Source organism: Desmodus rotundus, chromosome 1 (assembly GCF_022682495.2).
Source record: "Desmodus rotundus isolate HL8 chromosome 1, HLdesRot8A.1, whole genome shotgun sequence".
Classification (NCBI taxonomy): domain Eukaryota; kingdom Metazoa; phylum Chordata; class Mammalia; order Chiroptera; family Phyllostomidae; genus Desmodus; species Desmodus rotundus.
In genome coordinates, this window is record NC_071387.1 from 37270711 (window position 1) to 37284865 (window position 14155).

Below are 14155 nucleotides of genomic sequence, written 5' to 3' on the forward strand. Positions count from 1 at the left end.
TAGTTATCATAATTCTACAGTAACCCTGTCCAGTAATATAATATAAGCCACATATGTAATTAAACATTTTGTAGCCACATTAAAAATGTAAAAATAAATAGATGGAATTAATTTTAAGAACGTGTTGATTCATTCCATGTAGCCAAACTGTAATCATTTCAACTTTTGTTCAACATAAAAAATTGAGAAATTTTACATTTTTTATACCATCTTCAAAATCTGGTTTGCAGTTTACTCCTAAGACACATCTCAAATTGAATGCTAAATTTTCATCAAAATTTGTGTTTAGACTTCGTAAGATTTATTGTTGAAAAAGTAAATTCATATGGAGAAAGGAAAACGATCAGGGGTTGGAGATAAGGAGGGTTGAACACGCAGAGCACAGAGGATGTTTCGGGCATTGAAACTATTCTGTTTGATATTATACCAATGGAGACATGTAATTATAAATTTGCCAAAACCCATAAGAATGTACAATGGCAAGAGTGGACCTGTTACTGCTGGAAGGCCATCTGTCACTGGTGGAAGTGGGACTCTAGCAGTATCTAAGGAAAAGAATTTCCTGAGACCTATGTGGGAGAATAGGGATCTGTGTTATGGTTTATTGATGATGTACAACTAAGGAGGTTCCCTTCCTGACTTCCCAACATTCTATCTGTGTTCATCTCATGAGGGAAAAAATCCCTTCTTGTCTTCAATAGAGACAGGATGTAGGCCACTGCCCAGAATTTATTCTCCATATCAAAGCACAATCCATTCCAGCACCCAGCTAGCTTAGCATGTGTTTCCAATTGAAGTCAATTTAAGCTCCCTCCTCCTGGAGCCCGCGTGTGGAGTTGCATGGCCATGGGCTGCAGGGTTGCTACAGCACGTGGCCATGGAAGGAGGACGCACAAACGCACTGGGTGAGTGTGGACCACCCAGTCAAAAGAGCGAGCTTCTTTGTTCCCTTGGGGTTGGATTAGTTTAGGTTTGCAAAGGACCAGGTGCTTCCTCAAAATAACCAATTAACTTCCCAAACTTTTGCGTGCTTTGGGTGGGTTCATCTCCCAACTAATCCCTTTTTTTTCTCATGTTAGACAGACAGGCTTCTCTGCTCCAGCACCACCCCCTGCATCATTTTGACTTCTATTGCACAGGTGCCTGCCTTCCCCTGCTCCTACCCCCAATCTGGTACCAGAGGGGGGAAGGGAGGAGTGTTAATCCTCTTGAATGTTATAATCCCCTGGAGTGTGAAGCTAGAGCTTCCTGGCTGAGCAAGCAAACAGGCTTGTGTTTCCCAGTTTACTAAACGCAATATCTAGTTTCCTTTTCTCTCTTTCCTAGCTAAATATAGCATGTAACAAACCCTAATGTAAATTATGAACTTCGGGTGATAATTAGGTGTCAGTATAGGTTCATCTGGTAGGTTCATCACAGTGGTAACAAACACCTCACTCTGGTGTGTTATGTTAATAGTGGAAGTGGTTCTGTGTGTGTGGCGGGGGCGGGGAGGCACAGGACATATGGGACCTCTCTGCACTTTTTATTCAATTTTGTGGTGAAAGTGCTCTAAAAATAATGTCTACTAAAACAATTAAATTATGAACTGACCAGTGGATTTGCTCCTTAAACTTTCACCCTAACTTATATCTCTTCTGAGAAACTTGGTATGTTTTATATAATGCAGCACAGAGTTCAGCATTTGCATAATATCTTCTGATTTAAAAATATTTCTTCCCTTTTAGTCTTGTCAACTACTATAGAACTGGAAATCCGCAAAGGCCAGAACCTTGTTTCGTGTGTTTGTGTTCATATATTGTGCGCATCACATCACAATTACCTTGCGCTCTGTGATTAGTCGAATAAGTAGCCCACCACCACATTGGCAATAAACCTCACAGGCCCCAGCCACTGAGCCAAGAGAGTAGTGAAACAAGGTTTTTTGTTTTTTTTTTTTTTTTGTCTTCTACACTTGCTTTTGTGATTATAAGACCATGTGCTTTAAAAGAGGTTATTTTTTTTAATTCCTTAATAAAAATTTTTGTCTCTTAGGAGCCTACAGTATCAAGATTTCTGGATAAAGCCCCATTGTTGTAACATAAAATGGTGCTGCTCCTTTATCTGAGCTCATCACCTCTTAGAGTCTGTGGAGAGTGGAAGTTGGGATAGATTTTCTATAGCATTCCTTAGAGAATTAACATTCCATAGTTTTACTTGAGGCAGTGGTTGAAAAAATATAGATTTAAGCAAAGAAAGAGCTTAGCAAAATAAGTACATTATTATCCATTACACACTTGCTTCAGGGATTAGCAATATACCACTACAATTGGATGCCTGGATGGATAGCACCTAGACTGTGGAGCCATGTGTTAAGTAAGGAGTGCTTTCTGGATCCTTTTGTTCTGTTACAGTGATTTCAAATACCATGTCATCTCCTATCAGGATGCCTCAGGCTTGGGATGAACAGAGCAATGAATATCAGGCCATTCAGTTCATTTCAGAGAGCACTGATTGGAAACACAAGACATTGATTTGTGAGCAGTACAGAATAAAGAAGTGTATAACACATAGCCCTTGACTTCAAAGAGCATTGCTCATCGGAAAGTTGAGCCCCCTAATAAAGTAGGACATTATCAGTATGCTTCTATATTAATAGCTTCAAAAGAGAGAGCTTCTTTGTTCCCTTGGGTGTTCCCTTTGGGGTCTTCAAAGGTTTAGAAGAAACTCTTCCACTTTTCTTCTTTATGATAAAAAATGGAAATTAAAATACTGCCTGATGTTTTAGCACGTTATCTTCCATTTCTCATGTTCTAAAATTATGGGCAGAATCAAATTGGAAAAGCCCTTTCAATTTCCATTATCTTTTGAGATTAAATCCAAAGTCTTTGCCAAGACCACCAAGGAAACTAACTATAAGATCTCTTCTCTGTCTATCTCTCTAACTTCATCTCTACCTTGCTACATTTCTCTCTAGCTATATCAGTCTCTTGTACCTCCTTAAACACACCCAGGTCTCATAACGTTTGCATTTGCTATTCTTTCTGCCTGGAATGAATAGCAAATCGGTTGTTTGAAGAGTCATACAACCGATTCCTTTCATCAGGCAGTTCTATTCTGATATGACCTCTCTTCCAAGAGGCTTTCTCTGACCACCTTGTCTATAACAACCCTTCCCATGACCAGTTTCTCTTTAGCTTCTTTCTTTTTTTATTTTCTTCACAGGACTTATGAGTGCCTTCAATCATTTCTTATCTCTAAAGTCCATGATGGAAAGGACTTTACCTTATGGTGTCCACAAAAGAGTAGTACATATTTCATATTAGGTGCTCAATAAATACTTGTTGAATTAATGAATCTTTTGGTCATTTATTCACTGCTCATAGGGCCCTGGAAAAATCAGTTAACCTCTTTCAATCATAGTTTTTTCATTCAAGGGATTTTTAGCTAGATTTAATAACATACTACTTGTGAAAAATAATGAAAATCATTAAATATAACACTAATATAAGTAAGTATTGTTATTTTTCTTACTGAGGTCAGCTGGACCTCCAAAGAGCTATCGAACTAGCTTCAGAGCAGGACACTCCGTGTCTACTGTGCACAGCAAGAATGAGGTGCTTGCTCTTTATATTCCAGCCAGCAAATGGAAGTGTTGTGGGGGGGCGCATGCTGGGAGGGCTTCCCACCTCTATATGACTGTAAGCAATGAGTCTTTTAAGGAAGAAACAGACTAGGAAGTTGTAAGATGGTGACTCATCCCCGAGGATCCTGTGGTCTTTTCTTAGTGTGTCTGTTGGGAAGGTAATAGCCCTACTCGCATTCCAGTAGGCCAGTCTCAATAACTTCCTGTCCACAAAATTCCTTTGCATTTAGCCTCTACATGTTGCGAGCTTGGGCATTATTCAGCTTCTGAAAGGCTCATGTAAGAAAATTGAAAATGAAGGGCAACCAGATACCACTTTTTAGATAATGACAGTAATGATGTGGTAAATTGGTATATTCTTCAAGGAAATGTTCAGGGGGACTTGTTTCAAAGAAGCCGCCTTGTATTAAATGAGATGTACTTAAAATAATCATGTAGCTCAGGTAGATATGTCGTGGGAAAACTAATAGCTATATAGAAACACTCAAAAATAAGGATGGCTAAATTCTAATTTTGAATCTCACCAATATGCATATGATATATAGGAAAGAAAATAAGGAAGTAAAATATTAGCTGACGCGTTAATCAGAAAGTCACTAAAATGTTTCCATTCACTTAAACTGATGGTGGTACAAAGCCACGTGCTAATAAACAGAGAAGAAACAGCTTGCTGTGAACAGTCACTCCTTACTAAGGTTAACAAACTACATTAACCATTCACTCATCTGTAACTCGTAATTAATCACTCCTTGAAAATTACATTGTATAATAAATGAGGACAGACATGATTCATTAAAACTTCTAATTAATTCTATTTAATACTATTTCATAGTTCATTGATAAGTGCTGAGAGAAGGATTATACTGTAGGATATTTGATGCATTGCTGCTGAAGAAGTAAATAGGGGAAACATTATCTAAAATGAAACATGAATACTTGCAAATGAAAATGTCAGATGTTTATCACTGCAGTGCCTGGTTTCCTACTTACAGGTCTCTTGGCATTACCAGTGGAAAACCCCATTTTCAGCGCTGTATCAATTGGTTGTAAAAGCTCTTCTCAGTTCAACCTTGATGCTCAGCATCTCACGCTGGGAATAATCTGAGTCTACTTTGTTTTTCTAATACATGTTCATGACTGTTTTTTGGGCTAATGACAAGACTATTGCTAAGCAGGTATTTACAAATTTGGGAAGAGACAATTTACATAAAGAGATGAATACTCGACAGACAATTATGGTATTGGCTCATCGGATTATATTGTGTGTGTATATGTGTGCTTTTGTTAAACTAGACATAAAAATAGCAAGACTATTAGTGTCACGAAAATTCCTGTGCATTAGCCATAATGTCTATTTTTCTTTTTTTTAATAAAAGTAATTTCAATAATAGTTGACATACAATATTGTATTAGTTTCTGGTGCAAAACAAAGTGATTAGACATTTATATAACTATTTTCAAAGAAAAAGAGTCAGACAGTGAAATACATAGTTTATAGCCTGGGCTGGAGAAGATAATCACTGCTAATTAGTGAATAATGTGTATTTTAAAGTTAAATTATGGAATAATGCATTGTTAACTTTTTTTTTTTTTTTGCTTTACCAGTTATACAACATTCTTCAAAAGGGGTTACAGGGATCATCAGTGTTTTCATGATATAAATGGTGAAAATTCCGAATGGGAAAAAATATTCACAAACCATACACCTGAAAAGAGAACTTGTATCCTGAATTTATTAAAAAACTCTTACAACTCAATAATAAGAAAACAACCAACTCAATAATAGGTTTGAACAACCACTTACAGAAAGGAGATATACAAATGACCAACAAATACACAAAACTATGCTGGCCATCATTAATCACTGGGGAGATGATAATTTAGAGTATATCATGTTAAAAGCCATTAAACTTATTAAAGTAAAAAAATTGATGATACCAAGTGCTAGCACATGTGTGAAGCAGCTGGAATGTTCATGCGCAGCTGCGGCAGGATGCTGGTGGTGGTCACTGTCATAGGTAACTCTCAAAACTCATCAAATTTTATATTTTACATGGGTGCAGTGTATTCCAAGCAAATTATTCTTTAATGAAGTTGATTTTTTAAAATGAGTTATAAATTTGGCTTATCCACACATATCCTAATACAAATAATAGGACTCTTTAGTGAAACAATTACTTTGAAGCTTCAACTAAATTGTATCTGCGTGAGCATCAGGTAGGATGAAGAAGAATAGTAACACAGGGAAGAAAACAAATTCCAGAGAATACATAGCTCCTTTCTAGTCCTGAATGGTTGGGCATCTTGTCGACATGTTTTATCCTTTAGGGAAGGCAATTCTGTAACTGTCCCTCAAAGTGAGTGACTTTTGAAAATGCAAAGTAAATTGTGGCCCCAAATAGGACCTTTCCCCCTAATTAAAGAAGAACTAGTTGAAGGAGTGACCTCACTGTAGTCCAAAGAATGGCAGTTGAGGCCTTAGACCTGCACCCTGGGCCTACGAAACACTGACTTCAGCCCTTGACATCCCTGGACACATTTCCCCATCTAAGAAAAAGGGGGTTGGGCTAGCTAATAATTTTATTCATTTTTATTTATTTTATTAACTTTATTGGGGTGACATTGGTTAATAGGACCATATAGGTTTCAAGTGTACATTCCTTTGATGCCTGATCTGTACTTCTTGAAGCCTGATGATTGTGGGGGGTCTGTGTGTGAAAACTCATGGGGACTGTAAAAGGCGGGAGAGAGAGGGCTTGCAGGGGGCCCCTCAACATACTAGGTCTCCAGCTTCTGCGTTTAAGGTATCTACAACTGAAAAATGTTTTTAAGTTGATTATTTCTAGCTTAACATTGTGCAACTCAAAAAGGGGAGAGATTCACAAAAACACCTGTTTTCGTTACTTTTCATTGTTTTGGGGGGCCATGTTTAACAATGCAGGGGTTCAACTAATATCATTTTAAATAATACCGTCCAATTTATTTAACATTTCCCTAGAAGAAAAACAGGTAGCCTCAAGGTTCTTCAGTGGTTTACTTTGCAGAACACTTTAAAAGCAGATTTTGCAGTTCTCAAGGTTTGTGAAAACTTGAATAAGAGCATAGGAAATTAAAAAGACAGTAAATTTTATATGATGCTAAAGTACTAACTTCACCTATTTTTCTCTTTTGATAGGATTGACCTTTTAGTGGACTGGATTATCTACTCATTTTTAATTAAGTTTCCATATGGCAAATTGAAGCTGACCCTGTTACAATTAGAAAACTACACAGAAGGAAGGAGGCCAAAGATATTGTGAAAGAAATTATATTTTGTACATTTTATATTTACTTTTCTAACCAAGAAAAAAAAGAAGGAAAAGAAATGGAGAGCTGTTACAATACATTGGGAAAAAAATGGACAACCAGTTAATTGCCTAAATAATTATAAACGCATCTCCTACCATTGGTATTATTTGTTCCAGTTGCCTGGATTATTGATGTAATTTTCCTGTGTAGGGTGTAAAGATATTTTATTTAGTTTCCAAGTATTTTAACAAAATTTACTTGTTCTCAAAAGGCAGCAAATTAGAAAAATATCATCCTTGAAGGAGGTAATCCAGCTATCAACTGGTTCCTGTGACTTAATAACCTGGGAAAGTCATTTATCTTTCCTGGAACTCGGTTATCTTATCTTGAAAATGGGAGTTATAACACCCCTGCTTCTGAGAGTCATCAGGACTGAATGACACAATACATGCTCTTTCTCTTACAACCAGTGTGTTCGTATTAACTTTTTACATCTGTGATGAAATTTCTTCTCACATAGTATTTCTTAGATATCTAGTCCTTTAAAGTGTTTGACATAACCTGGGGTCTGGACATGGTAGTGACATGCGAGTCTCCCGAGCTTCTTCCTTCCCGTGGATGCCCTGAGAACAGCGCACAAACCAGTTCCCACTGAGAGAAACCCAGAAATGAGTTGAGTGAGTCCTACACACTGAGTGACAGAAAATACCACATCAAAACACTTGGAAAGGCTGAGACACTCTCTTGTCAAAAACCTCATGCCTGTCATAGTGCCGCACTGTCAGGAAGAACCCCCAACTCTCAGCTTCTCCCTGAAGAGCTGAAGGTTTAGACCGCAAAATTTAGCACCCCAACTTTTAAGGCTATAATTCTAGGGACAGGCTCCCAAATCACCCAGCTCTGAGTGCAAATGGAGTTTGCGGTTAGCAGTCCCATAGACTCTAGCAAAGAGGCAGTTGTTAAAGGGCATACAAGCAGTTGCTGCAGCTATCCCCCCAGGTCTGGGTGCAGAAAGATCAGGCAACGTTTCTCATCTCCCAGTCTTTCCCTGGAAGGGGCGTGACTGCATACTTCACAAGCTGCTGCCTGAGGGTATCAGGTGAACCTAACAAACGTGTGTAGAACATCCAACCCAATAGCAGCAGAATAGATATTCTTCTCATGCACACATAGAATATTCTTCAAGATATGTTAGGCCACAAAACAAGTCTTAAAAATTTAGGAAGATTAAAATCTTCTCTGACTACAATGGTATGAAACTAGAAATCAATTACAAGAGTAAAAACTGGAAAATTCGAGTATGTAAAGATTAACAGCACAATCAATAGGTTAAAGAAAATATCAAAAGAGAAATTAAAAAATCTTAAGACAAATAAAAATGGATACACAGCATACCAAAATTTATAGGATGCAGCAAAAGCAGTTCTAAGAAGGAAGTTTATAGTGGTAAATTCCTACATTAAGACAAAAGATCTCAAAACTATGAGGCGTGCACAGTAGGAGCCAAAATGACCACCATAAAGGGGAGGAGTCTAGTCTGGGAAAATCTGGGAAAAAGATTGGATAGAGTAAGGGCATGAAACCCAAGTGAGATCCAGGAAAAGGATTAGATAATTTGAAAGAAAGCTTACTCCTTCCCAAACCCAAGGCAATATAATCACACCTTAAGAAAGGCCGGACACTGCTGCTCTTTCTGGTTCAGCCACACGGGCCAAGGCTCTGGAGGCCTAATGCAGTCTCCATTCCTGCCTAGCCCATGACTGGTGCTTAACTAACAAATTAAAAAAAAAAAAAGAATTAATCTAGTAGCTGAATGAATTAAGCTACTAGATTATTAATTAAGATTAATCTTAATTAATAAAGGAGAAATTGGTTTGCTATTATCCAATGAGGGCAAGGGGGAGTATGTCTGTAATCTAGTGGATTCTTTGAGTTGTCACAGTCTTTCATGCTGACTAGTGAATGTCATAGTGAAAAAATAACAACAACAACAAAAGGCTGATGGTTGAAGACCGGAAGACTTGTACTATTAGGGAATGAAGTTCTGGATCAGTAGAAAAAACTGGCCAGCTGAGGCTCTGGCAAGAGCAAAGGAAATGGGGAACGGGGAATGGAAGAATGAGACCCCTCAGACACCCCATGAAATCAGTTTCTTCTCAGAACCAATTACATTAGCAGTTATTAAATTTAGCTAACTCAATTACCCCTGAATCCTTTCTTTGTTAAATACCGAGTTTTGCTTCCATGCTTGTGCCAACTCTACTACAACCTCTATACATGTGAATGCAAATGAACATCAATTCCAAAGTAATGAGCATACTCACCTTAAAAACTAAGTTATATGGGAGCTGCCCCATGGAGTACCAGCTACTGCTTGAGGAGAGAAATCATGCAACAGAGCACAGCCTAGGAGGAAAGATCTGAATAAGGGGAAAGCCAAAAAGGGATGCAGAAGGGCTATATACTTGCTCTGCTTTGTAATCTCTATCCAACCATCCATGGGAGATTTCTCTTGAAAAATGAGTACAAAACAAAGAAATATTAACCAAAGCTGCAAACCTCTGTGCCTGTTATTCACACTGCAAGCTCTTGGGAAGAAACAGGCATTGTAGCCCCAGCTAAGGCATCTACCAGGAGATGCCTCCTCAAGTCAGAGCGTTTTGTGCTTCAACCTAGTGCTTGTTGTCCACGAGATATTTCTGTGATGATAGAAATTTTTATAACTGTGTGGTCCTATGTGCTGGCACTAGCTATATGTGGCTATGAAGCACTTAAAATAGGGCCAACACACAGAGAAACCAGTTTTAACTGGATTTAATTATAATTAATTATATTTTAAATATAAATAGCCATACATGGCTAGTGGCTACTGTACTGCACATTGTAGTTTTAAATCCTGAAGATAAATTAAAGGAAAAGGGAAATATTTTTATAAAGGTTTAAAAAGCTATGACACTGATAGAATATGCTACATGTTGTGTTTGTCTCCCTCAAATCCTGTCCTTGTAACACTTGACCTTGTCCAAGTAACCTGTTTTGTTTAAACCATCCCTGCCGAAACCAGTGAGCACATGACATCCTGGTCATGAGGACTGGTTCAGGGATGGTCTAATGAGCACAAAGCTCATTGATTGTGGGAAGCCTCTTAGACTTCATGGGAGAGTTCCTAGATAAACAGAAAAAGAACATAGATTATCTGGAATACGATCTTGGCAGTCAGAGGAATTAGAAGAGCTGGCCCCGCGGGGACGGCTGTTAGAAAAGTCTGCTCAAGTGTCAGGAAAAGAAACTTACCTTCTGAGGGCAGCACAGAAATTCTTCCCATACTAGCAGGTCTCAAAGTTAATTACTTCTCCCACCCCTCAATTAGGAACAAGACGCAGGAGGTTGCATTGATATGAGCAGCCAGCTGAGCTGGCGGAAAAAGGAAAAGTAGCAGGAATTAAAGAAAAGTGGAGCCGTGTCTTGATCATACTTGAAGCTCATTCTCTCTGCTCTTTTGCATTTTCCAACAGGCTGCTGTGATCATATTTCCTTTTCTACTGTTCTCACTGCCACCCCATCCTTCACCACATGCCAATCAACCAAGAATATTCCTTATGTGAAGATCAAATGATTTTTTTACTGTATACGCTGTTCAAATTCATGCTGAATTTCAGATTCATATTGGCTCTATAATGTTTTGTGCAGCATTTCCTCCCCCTGGAGTTTCAGATTGCTTTGCTTTGTCATTATGTTCCCGATAACCTCATTTCTTATTTATTTTGTATTTTCCTAAAATATTTCCCCCTTTCTTGAAAATATTTTAGTTGGAGGATACTGAGTTACTGATCTAATGCCCTGGTTAACTTGCCAAATATTTAAACCATTGAATTGTCAATTTTCAGGGAATTTATATTCCCTGTATGAAAGTTCAGTATTAGCTCTTTTCTTATTCCTGCCTTGCCCCTGCTTTCACTCTTACCAGTTTGTACAGAAACAAATAAGTCGACTTCACATTAACACTCTTTACTGGCTTTTCTATTTTCCTGAACTCATGCCCTGTCTTTGCCCCTGCTGAGGCAAAAACCACCATGACACAGTGTTTCAGACCAAGGCGGTAGAAAAGAAGAACAAAAGTCATCAAACCCCCCCAGGGGACTGTGTTTAAGGGAAGGCTCACCCAATCAAATAAGTGGTCAGTAGCTGCAGCAACATGAAGGCTTCAAAAGAGGAAATCCTACCATTTGCAACAACACAGATAGACTGGAGGACATTTACTAAGTGAAATAAGCCAGTCACAGAAGGAAAGGTGCTGCCTGATTCCACTTATATGAGGTGTCTTGAAGAGTCAAACTTAAACAGTCAGAGAATTGATTAGTGGTTTCCAGAGAGTGATGGGACAGAAATGGAATGTTGTGCAACAGATGTAAAGCTAGTTACACAAGATGAATGAGTTGTAGAATCTGCTGTACAGCATGCTGCCTGTAGTTAACAGTGCAGTGTTGTATACTTATGGATTTAAATGGGTAGATCGCTGGTTAGGTGTTCTTAATGCAAACAAAAACCAAGGGGCACAACAAATTTTTTGGAGGTGAGAGGTGACGGATGTATTTATTAACTTGCTTGTGGTGATGACATCATGGATTTATGTGTATATCCAAACGCATCAAGATGTATACATCAGCCCTGGTCAGTGTTGCTCAGTTGGTTGGAGCGTTGTTTTATAACCAAAAGGTTGTTAGTTCAATTCCCAGCAAGGGCACATGCCTGGGTTGTGGGTTTGATCCCTGGTCAGGGTGCCTGCAGGGGGTGGGAGGTAACCAATTGATGTTTCTCTCTCTCCCTTCATCTCTCTATAAAAGCAATGAAAAATTTTCTCGGCTGAAGAAAAAAAAAGGATGTATATATCAAATATATGCAACTTTTTATAAATAAATTATACCTCAGTAAAGATGAAAAACATTTAAAGAAAGACTTCAAAATAAAGTCTTAACTGTTCATCAAATCAACCTTTGGTGATTTTGTTTGTTTCTACTTTCGTTTGGACTAATTGTCACAAGCCACCTTCTTGGGATTTTTCTTGTGTTATCTCAGATGTTTCTTGATCCTATTTCTTCCTTTTGGTGTTCATACTTACATTCTTCGAGTTCAACAGCTCTAAGCATCCTCTTCTGAAAGGATTCCAAAGATGTAACATTTTAAGATGTGGTTTTATCCCAGACAAGAAAAAGCTAAAGGAGTTCATCACCACCAAACTAGTATTGCAATAAATGTTAAAGGCACTTCTTTAAGAAGAAGATAAAAAGATAAAAAATTAATAATAAAATGGCAACAGCTACATACTTATCAATAATTACTTTAAATGTAAATGGGTTAAATGATCCGATAAAAACAAGATCCATACATATGCTGCCTACAAGAGATGCACTTCAGATCAAAGTACACTCACAAACTGGAAGTAAGGGAAGACAAAAAGACATTTTATGTAAATGGGCACACAAAAACGCTGGGGTAGCAATACTTATATCCAAGAAAATGGCCTTTAAAACAAAGGCTGTAACAAGAGACAAAGGACACAGCAATTCCATTTTGGGGTATTTATGAGGAGAAACCCAGAACACTAAACTCTAATGAGGAGAAACCTAAAACGCTAATCCCTATGTTCATTGTCTATTATTTACAATAGACAAGGTATGGAAGCAACCTAAGTGTTCATCAGTAGATGGATGGATAAGGAAGAGATGGAATATGTGTACAATGGAATATACTCAGCTGTAAAAATAGAATGAAATCTTACCATTTGCAACAACATGGATGGACATAAGAGAGTTTTAAGCTAAGTGAAATAAGTCAGACAGAGAAAGACAAATAGCAAATTATTTCACTTATATATAGAATCTAAAAATCAAAACAAATGGACAAGCAAAACAGAAACAAACTCATAAATACAGAGAACATTTTGATGGTTGTCAGCTGGGAGGAGGGTTGGGGGAATGGCTGGAAAAAGGGAAGGGATTCCGATGTGCAAATTGACAGTTATAAAAACGGTTATGGAGATGTAATGAACAGCACAGGGGATGTAGTCAATAATATTATAATAACTATGTATTGTTTCAGACTTATCAGGCTGGTCACCTCGTAAGTTACACAAATGTCTAGTGACTAGGTTGTGCGCCTGACACTAATATAATGTCGTATATCGACTGTAATTGAGAAATAAAATATTATTTTTGAAAAAAGATGTTTTACTGAAAAGAACTTCATTTTGCCATCACAATCAATTGAAAAATTGGCCAGGTTTAGAATTTCAGGTTTTAAATCATTTTACCTCCCAAGTTTGAAGGGCAGAATCACTTCCTTTTAGTACATAATTATTCTGATAGAAAATTTGAGGTCCATCAGACTCACATTTCTGAAGGTTTCACACTTCAAGAATTTCTTCAGTCTCTCATCTGCAGTCGTCTCCGTTTTGGCTCTGTCCCTTGTAGAGAAAAGAGGAGACAAATGCGTGCATTCAGTATGCACTTTGAAATACTAACTTCTCCTGATTTCCCTAATCAAATCAGTTCTTTTGGTTTATGTAGTGTATAGTAGTGTATAAATGTCCGCATTAAACAATAGATTGTGTGACACTGGAGAGAAAATTAGGTGGCTTTTGTTCAATCAAATTGGATCAGTTTGCAATCAGATTGTCTTGAGAGAAAAACTGAGGTCAAGAAGAACTGAAAGACGAAAGAAGAGTTAACCTGTACATCAGGAAAGGCACTGAGGAGAAGTAAGTTGAAGTGAAGCCAAACCAAGCAGTGATCTTGCGGTGTTCCTGTTTTGATCAATATTTATGTCGTCCTCAGTTGAACAATAATTGAACTGGTCGGTGAGGGAAAGATAAATAGAAATAAGGAAGAAGTGGTGTTTGACTGTAAACTATATCTTATTTCATAAATTGCTCCATCCCAATCATTTGCTTGATATGAGTTCCCACCAGATTGAACACAAATGAGTTGTAGCAAAAGCAAACTGGGAAACAAAGTCCTGAGTTTACAAAAAAGCACCTGTTCCTCAACAATTTGTGAACTCTTTCTCAGTCAGTCCAGATCTAGCTTCTCTGCATTTAAAAAAAATTTCCACTTTAAAATAAAAAGAGGGCATGGTATTCCCTGATGTAACATTATATCCTGAGTTCTAGAAACATTTCCCGTCCATTTTCCAGTAAAAGCCCACTTACATTGATTAATTAAAAGAGAGAAGTTTTCTGTTGGC

General features: G+C 37.7%; 1 long non-coding RNA gene across 1 annotated transcript in view; it reads left to right on the forward strand.

Annotated features, from left to right (window-relative positions):
* Window positions 1-7379, forward strand: part of LOC123479710 (uncharacterized) — a 141260-nt gene extending 133881 nt beyond the window's left edge. Inside the window, exon 4 of the long non-coding RNA XR_006655420.2 lies at window positions 6801-7379. This is a non-coding gene — a long non-coding RNA (uncharacterized lncRNA). The remainder of the gene's footprint in view (window positions 1-6800) is intronic.
* Window positions 7380-14155: the final 6776 nt, after the last annotated feature.